The sequence below is a fragment of the Aegilops tauschii genome, chromosome 2, assembly GCF_002575655.3.
Source record: "Aegilops tauschii subsp. strangulata cultivar AL8/78 chromosome 2, Aet v6.0, whole genome shotgun sequence".
In the NCBI taxonomy this organism is placed as follows: domain Eukaryota; kingdom Viridiplantae; phylum Streptophyta; class Magnoliopsida; order Poales; family Poaceae; genus Aegilops; species Aegilops tauschii.
This window is the reverse complement of record NC_053036.3, coordinates 462,810,855-462,826,411: the sequence shown is the minus strand read 5'-3', so window position 1 is coordinate 462,826,411 and position 15,557 is coordinate 462,810,855. Positions and strand designations below refer to the sequence as shown.

The window sequence follows — 15,557 nt, the reverse complement described above, 5'->3', positions numbered from 1 at the left end:
CAAGCGGGCTCAGTCAGGCCTATCACTTTTTTTAATATACACCATCCAGACCGTCACCGGTTGTACTCTGGCTGATGTGGCGTCTCTGCCCCTTCTTGGGCCCACATGTCGGTCGGACCATACATTTTGCTCAAAAAATAAAAGTGTGATTATACATGGGTGCCATTGTATTCCCCACATGACAGGGTATTTTGGATTATGTTGCTTCCCGTAACAAAAAACAGTTGAGACTCAGGTATTTCTTTTCCCCGATTCTCACATCCCCCAGATCCCATCGGCCGGTGCCGCCGCCGCCAGTGCCGCCGCCGACTGCCCGGGCGAGGGTGGTCCGTCTCGGCGCCATCTTCATGACACCGTCGGCCTCTCGCCTCGCCGTCGTGCGCCCTTACTGCGCTGACGAGGCAACCTCCGCCCGCCATTGCCACGCCGACGAGGCAGCCTCCGCTCGCCATTGCCGTGCCCACGAGGCAGCCGCCGCCCGCCATTGCCGCACAGACGAGCCAGTTGCTGCACCAGAAACTCCCTCGTTCTTTCCCAACATCAACCTCAGCCAGGAGCGAACGGTATGCCTCCAGCAGAAATCATCTCTCTCCTTCAGAATTTGTTGACTAAATACTGTGCTTTGCAATTTTCCCCTTCTGAATTTGGGGTGAACCTCTTCCCTTTAGGTTTAATGGTGTGTTATTTGAGGTAGTTAGCTTACCCAATTAATGAATGTGTTGATGGATGCAGATACATATTTTTTTTGACACCTGAAACAGTAGGAGAGGCTCCTACTGTATGTATTAAATTAAAGTATCAAAAAGTTCTTACAAAGTCATAACCTTACATCCATGGCCATTGTAAATCTAAGGTAGAAGTGGGAAACCAAGGTAAATACTGGACTAGGGTACAACAAAGGATTGGGCAAAAGAAGAAATAAATTGTCTGTGTTTCTCGTTGGCTCTATGTATGAGTAGAGAGAAGTCCTCTTTGAATCTTCTTGCCCATGAGCCAACAGTGGGGTCTATCCTTCAGAAGTGCTTGTTATTTCTTTCTTTCCATATACTCCAGGAGGCATATAGAAAAATCTCCATAAACATTGGGTTGTTCCATACTATCTTTGCTTCTTTGATCCAATTTAGATGATCTCCATTAGTTGTCCAGTGGATGTTCAAAGTATCCCAACAAGTCACACTGAAGTGACAAGTAAAGATCATGTGTTCAATCGTTTCTTCCTCGGTGCTGCCACACAGGATGCAACCGTGATTGTCACCAATGTTATAGTGTCTTCTCTTAAGCATGTTTCTGGTGTTCAGACGATTTGAGAGTAGAAGCCAACCAAAAACCTTGATTTTCATTGTGGCCGAGGATTTCCAGAGCCATTTGTAACTATTGTGTGCAGTGACCTCCCGAAAATAGAATTTGTAATATCTTTTTGAAGTGTATATCTCAGAACCCCACTCATAAACCCAAGAGTCCATGTCCTTTCCCGCATCATTGCCAACGTGTGCTGTGATCTCCTGGATATCTCGCAATTCATTGTGGGCTTGCATGGAGAGGGGAAGGTGAAAGGTTTCATTGAGGTTGGTGCAGCCAAGGAAATCCCGGACCAAAATATCTTCATGTTTAGCATAAGAGAACGCACGGGGATGCGAATCTGCCAGGACATCATCCAACTAGAGATCTTTCCACATAAGCGCAGTGTCTCCTCTGCGAATGGTCACATGCGAGATGCCTCTATAGATAGGAGTAAGTTTGAGCAAATCTTTCCACCAGAACGAACCACATGGGTCTGAGGAGTGTGGGATTTTGTCTGTGTAGTATGTGGACCAAATCAAATCAACCCACGGTAGATCCCAATGGTTGTAGAACTTGCGTAGGTATTTCATGAGCAAAGCATCACTTTGAGTTTGTAAATCAAGCACCCCGAGACCTCCACACTCCTTGGGTCTGCAAACCATCTGCCATGAATCTAAAGAGTTGCACTTGTCCCCATCATCAGTCTTCTTAGTCCAAAGACATTGCCTTCTAATTTTATCCAATAGATCAATAATCTTCTGTGGCAGTTTGAGGGTGCAGAGCGCAAAGATGATGAGCGATGTGATGACCGAGTTGAGAAGCGACAGTTTCCCTCCATAGGAGATCATTGACAATGTTGAGGAAAGTCTTCGTTGAACTCCACAGGCCAAAGGCATGAGATCCTGCACAAAAGGTTTTGTAGTGCCCATTGGCAACCCAAGATAGGTAAAAGGTAGCTTTCCCATCACGCAACCAAAAATTTGAGCAATGTGTTGAGCGGTTGCAACATCACAATTCATGGGCACGAGAGTTGACTTGTGGAAATTGATCTTTAGCCCAATAGAAGTTGCATAATCGGTGAGGATGTTTTTGACAAGGGTCGCTTGGTCTGGACACGCTGGTAACAAAATGATAGTGTCGTCAGCGTATTGGATCACCGGGTAGTCAGATTGGTTGGGACGGTAGAAGGGCAAGTGGAGATCATTTCTTCGAAAGGAGTCATTAATTGCAGCCTGCAATAAATCTGCCGCCAAGACAAAGATTAAGGGGGACAGCGGATCACCTTGTCGTACACCATAGATGCAATTAAATTGTTTGCCCAGGACGCCATTAAGTAGAACTGAAGATTTGGAGGATGAAAAAATGGTTTTGATCCACCCCAACCATTTATCATTGAAGCCCATGTGCTTCATGATATCCAACATAGCATCATGATCAATGGTATCAAACGCTTTTGCAAAGTCCAGTTTGAGAATAACTATTGGATTTTTAGAAGCTTGGGACTGGTATATGTACTCAAACGCCCATGCGAGGCAATCCTGGATAGACCTCTTTTTGAAGAAACCATACTGGTTACGGTGTATGATTTTCAAAATGATTTTTTGAAGTCGATTAGCTAAGAGTTTTGTGATGACTTTGAGACAACAATTTAATAGAGTAATCGGTCAAAAGTCATTAGCTCCTTGAGGGGCAGCAACTTTGGGAATGAGGGTGATGAATCCATCATTAATGCTCTCCAGGTTTAGGCCACCATCGAAAAACTGATCGTAGAGAGCATAAAAGTCTTCCTTAATTATATGCCAACAAGATTTGAGGAATGCACCATTGAACCCATCCGGACCCGGTGCCCTATCCGCAGGCATTTCTTTGATGACTAGATCAATCTCTTGTCAAGTAAAAGGCACAGTTAGGTCGTCCAGTCCCTCAATTCGCTTGATGATGGAGGGAAGATTGAATTTCATCTCATGTTTAGAAGAGGTCCCAAGTCTTTCTTTGAAGGAGTGATAAATGACAGATTCTTTGCTTGCATGATCATCAATTATGGTTCCATCGTGTAAAGTTAAAGAGGCAATATTGTTTCTTTTGTATCGTTCGGAAGCCATTGCTTGAAAAGAAATTGGAATTCTCATCTCCAAATCGAACCCACCGGATTGTGCAACGTTTCTTCCAATATTGTTGCTGATATGACAATTACCGTAGAATGTGGGCCTTGAGTATTTTCCTAAAGTTTGCCTCAGGAACGGTCAGATGCCTTATGTTTTCAATCATGTCCAATTGTGCTAGAGTTTTGTTGGAGTTATCAATGGCTATAGAGAGGCGGGAAATGTTCTTACTCCGATTTTTCAGACAGTACCTTAAGTGCTTGAATTTTCTGCAAAGAATGGTTGCACTATTGGTAGATCGTATTGGCTTATCCCAAGTAGACTGCACAATGTCCATAAAACCCGGATGTTGTATCCAAAAAGGTTCAAAACGAAAGAGTTTACTCCTTGGGATCGAGGTTTCAATTGTGACCACACACGGGATGTGATCAGATACTGGCTTACCCAAGGGTTTAACAATGGTGTTAGGGTAAGAACCCGTCCAATTGCAAGAGGTGAAAAACCAATCTAGTTGCTCCAAAAGTGGATCCTGTTGCATATTACTCCAAGTAAAACTGCGGCCTTTTATTGGTAGTTCAACAAGACATTGTGTTCTTATGAAATCGTTGAACATGATCATGTCATTAATGCTCCCGCCCGGTTTATGATTGTCGGGGCTACGGATATAGTTGAAGTAACCGAGGAGAAGCCAATCTTCGTTGGCTGGGATGTTTAATGAGAAAAGACAATTAGTGTAATTAGTTCGGGCTTCTCCTTGACATGGGCCATAAATATTCACAAGCCTCCAAGATTGAGATGATTGTGTGGACTGAAATTTAATCACAAGAGCAAAATCTTCGGAGGCAATGACCGAGCCAGTGAATACCGAACTGTTCCAGATAGTAACAATTCCACCCAAGGCCCCATTCGATGGAACAAAAGCAAATTGGTCAAAACGACGGGGACATCAAGATTTGATAAAAGCATGATTGATCATAGGCTTCTTAGTTTCTTGCAAACGTAAAATCGAACAACCACTAGCGTTGATAGCATTAGAGAGAGCTAATTCTTTATCACCAGAGTTTAGCCCACGAATGTTCCAACAAAGCACATTCCAATTAACCAAAAGACCCAATTAAGCTAGTAAACCCGAAGATTAAGCCGAGGACGAAGGACCTGCCTCCTTGGACTCCAAGAGGGCAGCTTCAGTGAGTTCTTCAGCCGGGATGGCGCATTTGAGGACGCCCACCCGTTGGATTACCTGAATGGGAGTGGGGGTGGTATCTCCTGAGTGTCAGCACTGTCCAGCTCCGTGATGACCACCGAGGAAGGCGTAGCAGGCGTGTGGCGCGGCTTAACCTTGGACAACTTCTTCTTAGTATCAGTCAGTGCATGTACCCGAAATCCATCATATTTATTCGATCTAGCACTGCGACGAAGAGTGATCTCACATTCAGGCACCTGCACTTTTCCACGATGCGAGGGGGCGCTGACCTTAGTTAGAAGCCCATCAGAAGGAGGCAGAGCCAGCGAGCTGGAGTTGGCCTGACGCAGAGCCGAACCATCAGCAGGGACAGACCAAGAATGAACCACAGAGAGGCAGTCCTCATTATTCCTAGTTATCTGGTGCCCAGCAGAAATCACAGATGAATCGTTGCTGCGATGAACCCCACCATGAACCTTCAGACAATCCCTAAAGCCCAGCCCTATGCTCCAAGGGCCAAACGTAGCTATAATAGGTTTGATAGCCTGAAGAAGGAAGTCATTGATTTGCCTCGCCGGCCTGGAGCAGTGAAAAAGCATTGTGGCCACCAGATTTCCATGGTACGAAATAGATAGGTGCAGACCAGAGTTGTTCAGAGAGAGATCAATGCTGAGAGTGTCTCTCGGCTGCTGCAGAGGAACCATGGATGTGCTAGCAGAGCTCTCTAAATTATTCCTCAAAGATTATTGAGAATGTTGACAGGCACGAGAACCAGGCCATCAGAATTAACAGAAGAATCAGAGCTGCTGCTCCAAGAGATGGAGTCATTTCATGCCATTGCAGGGCTATCAAGAAGATTATTTTCAGGGACAATTCCATCAGCAACCTGTAAACCCTCAGCAGCCAACCAGGCTTGGAAGTTTTACACATCAGGAGGAGGAGGGGCTGGCCAGGCACCCCAAACAGCCTGAAGCTGAACTTGCTGATCAACTACCACATCTTCATTAGCCTGATTTGCCTGGTGCATAGCATGATCAACAGCCACATTCTGAGCCATCCAGTTGTGAAGTTGGGCTTGATAGATCTGTTCAGTAGTCAGGCCCTCAACAAAGAGGGGGTGAGGGACACCATCCTCAGGAGGAGGATCCTCGCCAGCAAGTGGAACCTCAGGTAAATGTGCATTCCAGTCACTACCGCGCAACATAGTTACAACAACAGTCCAACAGCGACGAGCACCTCCAATCTGCCTCATAATGATACTCTTAGGAACTAAGCAGAGATGAATTACCCTGGCCTTCAGCAGAACAAATTGCATATCGCCCCTAGGGTTATGCCATTCAAGCAGAGTACCAAAACTATCCACTGACTTATGAATATAACGCTGCATTTGATAGTCGTAAGGGAAGCCGACATACAGAATCCAAATCTCCGGGCCGAAAGAGGTGAGCCTCATATTAAGTGCAGCATCATGAGGTACAAAGGAGATAACCGTATGTTCATCAGCTTGTAGCTCATCAAGTTCAAAAGTAGTCCCCACAACAGAGTCGCGAACTAGGGAATCATCAAATCCAAAAATACCAATCCCTAAAGGGTGATCCTCAACTTCAGTAGGGAAGTAATGGGACTCATGAAGCAAACCTTGGATTGTATCTCTGAGGGCTTCTTTCTGATGCTGCGGGATGAACCTGTTGGCCTCAGCAATGGCCAAGAAATCATGCCACAGAGGAGGCACCGCGCTGACCACCATATCAGATCGCACCTTTTGATCGGTCGGGCCGAGCTCCACCGTCATGCCCTACGGGAGGTAGGGGACAACGTTGATGGGGAAGTTCGCCATTGTTGGTGGAGGAGAGCAGAGCAGAGCATGCGCAGGAGGAGGCACGGCAGGCGAGGTGGAATGCGTATCGGCAGGGGGTATGGATGGCTTGGGGAGCCAAGTTTCATTGTTGGAGCGCCGCCCCTTTCCACAGGATGATGCCACGTGTCCCAGCCAACCACAAAGATTGCAATGGACGGTCGATGATGGATTGGGTCGAACGGTGGGGCACAAAGTAGGTGCCTGCGGTAAATGCATGCAAGAGGAAGGAATCCGTGCAGACCCTGATTTGACTAGACCAAAATCAATTAGCCTCTCGTTTCCCAAGTTGTCCATGGCAGAGCTACTAGTAGATGGTAAGCAGGGTAATGATTCCAACTCTAAAAAAGGATAAATAGGATTCTTGCCTTTCAAAGAATGATCAATATTATTTGTTACCCCAGAAATAGGAAGAACCACATCTTGAGCAGCCTTGGGCTTCCAAAAATAATGTTTAGCTTTAGGATCCAGGCAGGTGCGCTTCGTGTGGCCCAGAAAGAAGCAAGAGTCACATTTGAGATAGGACGGGCATTGCAAAAAAGATGAGCAGGGGAACCACACGTAGTACAAACTCGTGGACTCAAATGCGGCCCAGGGCCCAATGCCTTAGTGGGCTGACCATTATTCACCTGACTAGCAGGCGGGGGACAGCAGCAAATGTCATTAAGACAGTCCGAGCAGATTTTGTCGTGGCAAACAGAAGCCAGGTGGCCAAGTGATTTGCAATGAGAACACAAATTTAGCTTCCCATAGATGTAATCCGATGGAGGGACCGATGTCAGAGACCAGATAGATGCAATACGTGTATCAGAATAACCAACCAAAGTGACGTTGATCCAGAATATGCAACAACATAAAATTCGGAATGTTGCTCCAAGCATTCTCCTTAAACCGACAGCCTTCAAATTTGTAATTAATAGCATTAACCCCTGTAATAATGGCTGGTTGGAAGCTTCCAAAGATGATGCCAGAGGTCATGGAAGGTGGATTAAGGCCCGCAATTATAGGATGACTGGCTGTCGGGCCCGACACTGCCGGATCCGGCAAATGAGGTGCCGGCGACGAGCCTTCCGACGACTGATCATGGTCGGACACCCTTTCCTCCGAATAAGAGAAACCAAACTTTGATAAAACCTGTTGGGATGAGCTCAAATCATTGTCATGTTGCCTTGAGAATTTATATTTTGACTTGATAGCAACAGGAGAACGTGCAGCCACCTCAGGAATATGAGAATCAAGGTGCCAAGATGAATCCGTAGATGAAACACCAATGTAGCTCTGGCGGAATAGACTAAAGTGACAAACAAAATCTGGCCAAACTCGATCCTTGAGACCATAGATGAAGTGACCAACTTTATTGGATGCCACTGAAAAACGAAATCTTCGTCCAGAGATATGTGTCACATTAAGACCAGATGGTAGACCTCCAATACAACATTGTAGGGCAATGGCAACCGAATCTTCATTGAGAGGAAAGCTTGTCGAAGAGAAATGCACCACCAAGAAGAACTCTTTGTTCGAACCAGAGGGGGAGAAGTGAACGGTAGATCCAAAGCGATGACGCACCTGAGTCGCGACCGCAAGGCCGTGGGAGAAATCCCAATGCAGAAGGCCTTCCATGGTCGGCAAGATCAAAATTTGCCATGGTTGGATGGTGTGTGGTGTTGGCAGGTGGGAGAGAGGAGAGGAGAGCAGATACATATTCAGAAAATACCATCTCAGTGTAGTTAGCATTTGAGATTTTAGTTCCATTTTTCTTGTTTTCATGACACCATAGATGTGACACGTGAACCATGTACATTATGTTGTTCAGGGTGCATTCATCCACATACATATTGAGTTGGCATCAATCGATGCATTGTCTTATTCACATACTAGTAGTCGTAGATTTTGTAGGCAAGCTCATACTAGTAAATGTGTGCTACGGATTTGTATTGATTTGTAGACCTCTTTAATGTCGAATAATCTGTGAAATATTTTTTCAAGTGGTGTATGTTCCTTTGTCACAACAAAAGAAAAAAATCTTTTGATGAACTGTGTTCACTATAGTGAGAAGCAGTATAATTTTAAATCTGAACATATTTTAGTTTGCTATACTGTACATGTTAATTTGATGGCTGGGGTAAACCTCTGATTGAGTTGGTTCTTTTTCTGCAATGCAGATGGATAGACGTTGGATTCATGGCACATTGTTTTCCTGTGAGTACATCGAAGGTGTCAAAGAATTTATGAACTTCATTCAAGAAAAATTCAGCAAGGATGATAAAATACTCTGCCCATGTAGAGAATGCCTTAATCATAAGTACCAGCATCAGACCGTTGCGAACACGCACCTATTGATGTATGGCATGGAAAGTACATATACTCGTTGGATATATCATGGAGAAGACTTTGATGTAGATGTTATTGAACATCCTGTTGATGTGCATGACACCGAGGATGGTGACAATGGCGCTGACCGATTTGAAGAGATGTTTGAAGACCTACTCACAGCAGTAGAACAAGCTCAGAGTGAAACTGAAAATCAAGATGCTAACAATGGTGGAAACCCTTATGAGAATGAGTCTTTTTTGAAGGATGTGATGAAGGAGGCAAAACGGCAGCTTTATCATGGTTGTACCAAGTTTTCAAGGTTCTCCTTTGTGGTAAAGCTTCTTCACTTGAAGTCATACCATAGGATCCCGAATAGTGCATTTACTGAAATTTTGAAGCTATTAGCTGAAGCATTCCCTGAACCCAATACGCTCCCAAAATCGTATAAGGAAGCAAAGAACCTTCTAAAGGAATTAGGCCTTGGGTATGAGTCTATACATGTGTGCTTCAATAACTGAATTCTGTTCAGAAAGCAATATTCCAATCATGACAATTGCCTAGTTTGTGGCCTATCAAGGTGGAAAGACCCTGCTAGAAAGAAGATTCCACAGAAAGTGTTGAGGCATTTTCCATTGGTGCCTAGGCTAAAGAGGATGTTTCTTTCCAAAAAAGGCGCAGAAGAAGCACAATGGCACGAGCTAAAGAGGCAGCCCAATGAGAAGGAACTGAGTCATCCAAAAGATGGTGATGCGTGGAAAGATTTCGATGAAAAATTTCCAAAATTTGCAAAAGATGCCAGAAACTTTAGGCTTCGCATTGCCACTGATGGGTTCAATCCTTTTGGAAATTTTAACACAACCTATAGTATGTGGCCTGTATTTGTTATACCATACAACCTTCCACCTTAGGCATGCATGGATCAGTCAAATTTTATGATGGCTCTGCTGATTCCAGGTCCCAAATCACCTGGCAAGCACTTTGATGTCTTTCTACAACCACTTGGAGAAGAATTACTTGAGCTCTGGGAGGGTGTGCGTACATATGATGCTCTTAGTGGAAAAATGTTTGATCGTCATGCTGCAGTTCTATGGTGCATTCACGATTACCCAGCTCTGAGCACTCTTTCAGGGCGTACCACAAGAGGCTATTTTGCATGTATTCATTGTGACAAACACCCTCTTTCTTATAGCCTAAGGAGTAAAATTGGGTATATTGGTCACTATCGTTTCCTTCCAAGGGGTCATCGTTTGCGGAGAAACAATGAATTTGTTGGTCTTCATGAAAGCAATGATGAGCCAGGTAAATTCTCTGAGAAAGAGTTGCAAGCAGAATTGGAGAATGTTAGACCTGGGAGACAACAAGAAAGTAGGAAAAGGAAGCGTTTTGACTTGGGCAGCAAGAAGGATCATGTGCCAATTTCGGGCCGGAGGGTTTGTTTGTGGGATTTGAAGTATTGGGCAAAGTTGAAGCTGAGACACAATCTTGATGTCATGCATATTGAGAAAAACATTTGTGAAAAACTCATTGGGACAATTCTGAATCTCGAGGGTAAGACAAAGGACACACTTAATGCTAGGATTGATCTCAAAGATTTGAATATTAAAGAGGAGTTGCAATTGAGGAAGGAGGGAGACTCATATGTGATGCCTCGGGCCCGATATACCTTGTCCAAAGAATAAGTGGCTGCATTTTGTCAATTTTTATGAGAGTTAAAGTTTCCAGATTGGTTTGCTTCCAACATCTCAAGATGCACAAGTGCTGATGGAATGAAGGTACAAGGCCTGAAAACACATGATTGTCACATTCTTCTGCAGAGAATCTTACCTGCCGGCATGAGAGGATTTTTGGACAGTGATATATATGAAGCAATAGCTGAGTTAGGCAAGTTTTTCAGAGAACTATGCAGCAAAACTGTTAATAGGGATGTCTTGGCCGAAATGAAGAAGGAAATCCCTGTAATTTTGTGCAAGCTTGAGAAAATTTTCCCGCCTGCATTCTTTGATGTGATGGTGCACCTTGCCGTACATTTACCTGAAGAGGCATTGCTTCGAGGTCCCGTACAATATGGGTGGATGTACCCAGTTGAAAGAAGGTTGTATACTTTAAAGCGCTATGTGAGGAATAGGGCGCGACCAGAAGGTTCGATTGCTGAGGCATATATTGCAGATGAATGCCTGACATTTTGCTCCAGGTACATGGATGATGTTGAAACAATATTTAATCGGAAACCAAGAAATATAGGTTATTCAGATGAAGAAGCCTATGGTGTTGACGTTTTTGGGCATGGAGTTAATTTTACTTCAGGATATGACTATGAATATGTGCATGAGCAAAAAGAATTTGACCAGATGGTGTGGTATGTGTTGAACAATTGTGATCAAGCTAAGAAATATATCGAGTACGTTGTCACTTTTGAAACTTGCGCTTGTTGCATTGTGTTGTACATATGTGATCTCGAGACTAATTTGTTTTATTTTACAGTATGTTCAGAGATGAGTTAAAGAGAAAACGGTTGCCGGACAGTGATAAAGAGCTTCAACAAAAACTTCAGACATGGTTCACGAACTATGTTAGTTTTCATTCACATCTAGTTATAATTTTTGCTTGTCAAACTTCACTGCAGATTCTAATGTATGTGTTTGTGTGCTGTTGCAGATGATGAGGCTGCGAGATGAGGTTGGCGAAGAGGTAGATGAAGATCTCTTTTCCATGGCATGTGGTCCTGATCGGAGAGTCCGGAAATTCTCATCGTGCATAGTGAATGGGATTAGATTTAACACTGTTGCTCGTGATAACAACAAGAGGACGCAGAACAGTGGAGTGATGACCGAAGGTGAACATGACCGTAAGGTCATAGATTTTTATGGAACCTTGAAAGAGATCATTCAGTTAGATTATAACTTGAAAGATAGGTCAATTGTTTTGTCTAAATGTGACTGGTTTAAACTTGATGGAAAGAAGACTGAACTTAAAAATGATGGTTTTTTTCAAAAGCATACATGTTGGAAGTTTTTGGTACAAGGATGATTCTTTGATTCTGGCTACTCATGCTAGTAAGGTCTTTTATTTGCCAGACACGAAGTATGGGAAAAATTGGCAAGTTGTGCAAACATTGGACCATAGGCATCTGTTCAATATTAGTGAAACTGAGGGTGTACCTTTTAGTGGTCCTGCATATCAAGAGGAGGAGTGTTGTGAAGAGGAGGGTAGGAGAACATCAGTTTTGGACCTTACATCTGAGAAGCCTTTGCATAGAGATGATGATCAAGGCATTACTTTTGAAGCTGATGTCATTGCTCGTTCGATGAAAGAAAAAACCACAAAACTATTTCTATGGCTTGTGTCCGCCCAGCTGAAGAAATTGTTCCCAACTTTGATGACCATGGTGTTGAAGGCAAGTTCTTAATATTATTATCATATCATGTTCATAGTTTTTGTTTTGAATTGCTAGCCTAGGCTATTAGCTCTGATTGCATGATGAACATACTCTCACTGGATGGTTTTTTCTAAAAAGGTGATGATCCTGGACATTGTGATGATGACAACTGGATTGCCAATGAAGCTGATCTCATTGCCCATCGTGATGACGAAAATGAGATGGTGAACGAAGCTGGTGGTAGTGCCCAACCAAATCAGCAAACCCAACCTAACAATAAATCCGAAGGCATGTTATAACCTGAATCTTTCTAGCATCTATTAGAGTTAAACTTCTTGTTCAATCAATTGTTCTATGCATCTTCCTGTCTTAATTTATACCATATGTGTGCATGATTTTTTATGAGTCATTCCAGTGCTGCGGGATGATGATATTCTCAAGGACAACTCCATTGCTCATTTCTTAATATCACAATATTTAAATAAGGACAATTTACATAGTACCCAATTTAAAATTGTGTTTCTTGCAATGGATTATATCATGATTTTAGTTTTATCTTCTTCTATCTTTGCTGAAGATATTTTGAAATCTGCTCGAACCATGTCTCCCGTTCTAGTTAACCTATGCATTTATAACAATCAGAAACACACCAACATGACAGATACTGCAATATTCCATTTAGTTGTTGTTGCCATATGGTTACTAGTACATTGGCTTGACTTTTTTGTGAGCTTAATTCCTCTTGTTATAGTTACTCATTTTGAAACGATGTTCTCCATTTATTAGTACACTTCTATACGTGTAATTGCGGTTTAATTGTATCCATTCTTGATTTTACCTTCTTTTCAGGTCCACAATCCTATGAGGAGCCAAGGGAAAGGGGCCCCAATTTGGGAAAAGGTCTGGAAAGGATCACTCGACGCCGGCAGGGCAAACTGCCGCTTGTCATTCCAGAAGGGAAGTTAAGGCCGGACGCACCTCTTCTTGCTGCAAAGTTCGCAACTGAATGCAATGTCACAGTTAGACACCATATGCCCGTGTTTAAGCGCTGGAAGGATTACAAGGACCCAGATGGTCATGTTCGAGATGGGATCTTCAGGAACTTTGTAGGAAAAGTTGGTGTAAGTACAAAGTCCAGGCCTTTCTGCCTCAAATGGCTATCAACCTGTCAATTTTGTGCTATTGTGTCAATTATGTGCAATCATGATACTTACACATGTTTTTTTCATCGGGCTAGAACAAGTCTCAGATGGACGTTGATGTTGTGCCAGTTAGGAAGGCTTGTACTGAAATGCTGAAACGTGTGACTCACCAACAACGATACAGGCTCAAGAAAGAGTATTTTGACCCTCACCCACTCCATTTGGTGACGAGAACGTCTCCTGTGCCCTCGATGACTGATGAGCAGTGGAATGAGCTAGTGGAAAGCTGGAAGGATCCCAAAAAGATGGTATGTTTCTTCCTCGAGACCAATCTCTCGCCTTCTACATGCTAATCAAGAAATTGTGCCTTACATGTATTTGGTCTATTGATGTAGGGGATATGTGAAACTAACAAAAATAATCGAGCTCAAGTATAGTTTCACCAAACCACTGGCTCGCACAGCTACCCTGTGCACTGTGATAATCTGGTAAGTCAAACATGTGGCTCTGGATGTGCATTGTCATGAGAAATATTCTTAAGCATAGGTTCAAGTAAACTGTTGCGTCCATGTAGTAATTGTGTATGATGCTCCCTTGCCTTCATATTGGTTGTTTACAGGGAGACAAATACAAAGATAAAGAACCCACTGCATTGGATTTGTTCAAGGAGTGCCACTACAGCAAGAAAAAGAAAATCTACACCGGTGTTGTCCAAGCTGCAATTGTAAGTCAGCTTCAAAAGACTACCAACCATCAATTTTACCTTTTTGCTTACTAGAACTAATATTGTTTGAGTTACTCCACCAGATTGAAACTGATAATCAAATGTCAATGTATCTTAATTGAAAATCTTAACACGTTCACTTAACTATCTTGTCATAGCCTGTCCTGTATGATTGTACCCTTTTTTATTTTCATACAATAGATAAGTTTTGAAGCAATTGAAAAACATCAGTTTTGATTTAGTATATGGCTAGATGAAATGACTTTAATACAAGCGCATAATCACTTTGACATGTGACCAATCAGCCACCTAAAATTACAGAATTTTTTATTAATCTATTATTTGGCTTTATATATTTTAGTTTTGGCCATCCTCAGTGTCTTATATTTTTAGTGTGTGTGTGTGTCTATATATATATTATAGATTGACCTCCAGAAATAATTTGATTTAAACATTACTCACTTCTAGTTAAATCAGGAAATAGTCCACTTTGTTGTAGATGATAGTATATATGAATAATTTGAATCACCTCCGCACAGAAAAAAGATTAATCTGACTGTTATCACAAGTGTCTAGTTGTAAAGGATGCATGATAGCTTTCCTTACAAAGACGATGCATGTAAGCTTGCTGATGTTGTCTTCTCTACTTGTGCTTAAGCCGTCTTATAACCATGTTTGTTGCTTGCATTGCTAGACCGAGATGGAAAACAAGGCCTCTCAGCCTACATAAGATGGACAGGAATCGAACTCCGCGACCGAGGCTGTAGCTGAAGTGCTTGCTAAGCATACTAAGAAGCCAAGGTTTCTTCAGCATGTGGGGATCCAGCATGTCCATGCGAGATCTAGCGATAGCAACTGTCGAGCAGAATTGGCAAAGAGGGGCAATGTCGAGCTTCGGGCACTTGTTGACACCTTGACCAAGCAGTTGAAGGAGTCCGAAGAAGCAAGGACCAGGCAAGACGAGGAGCACGGGAAGAGAGATGAGGAGAACAGGAAGAAGCAAGCTGAGATGGATGCAAAACTGGACTTTTTGCTAAGTCAGTTGCAAGCAAGATCAGCTCAAGGGTAAGTTGTTTATCCAAGATCAGCCGTCGTCTCTACTTGATGCATGGAAGCTATCTGAATGTGATATACTGCTAGAACCTACCTTCTTATTTTGTAATGATTTTGCTGTGCAAACTGCACACTGTTGGATGCAAACTGGTTGCATTTTCCTGCTCCATTGTTGGTGGAATTGGAGATGTACGCTCAATGTTACTGTGCTTTGTGATGTTGTTCTTCTTTTATGTATTTGTGATGGATCTGGAGATGTAAGCTCTTAGGCTTGGAAACCCATTTTGTGTAGAAACAAAGCAGGGCTGGGTTGGGTAGAGTAAACACTAATGGGCTGAATAAAGTGGGCCTCGAAACACACTTTCTGGCTAAAAAAACACAAGTGCCGCATAATTTTAATGGGCTGATGTGCATATTGAACACGTGGAAATGGGCTAACGAGTGTGTAGATGATTATGGACCAAAACGAACGGGCCAACCAACTGCGGTAAAATGGGCCCATAGGCCTGGCTGTACTAAAATAAATGG

General features: G+C 43.0%; 1 pseudogene; it reads left to right on the top strand.

Moving 5' to 3' along the window:
* Window positions 1–8,794: 8,794 nt before the first annotated feature.
* Window positions 8,795–15,283, top strand: LOC120973590 (uncharacterized; annotated as a pseudogene).
* Window positions 15,284–15,557: the final 274 nt, after the last annotated feature.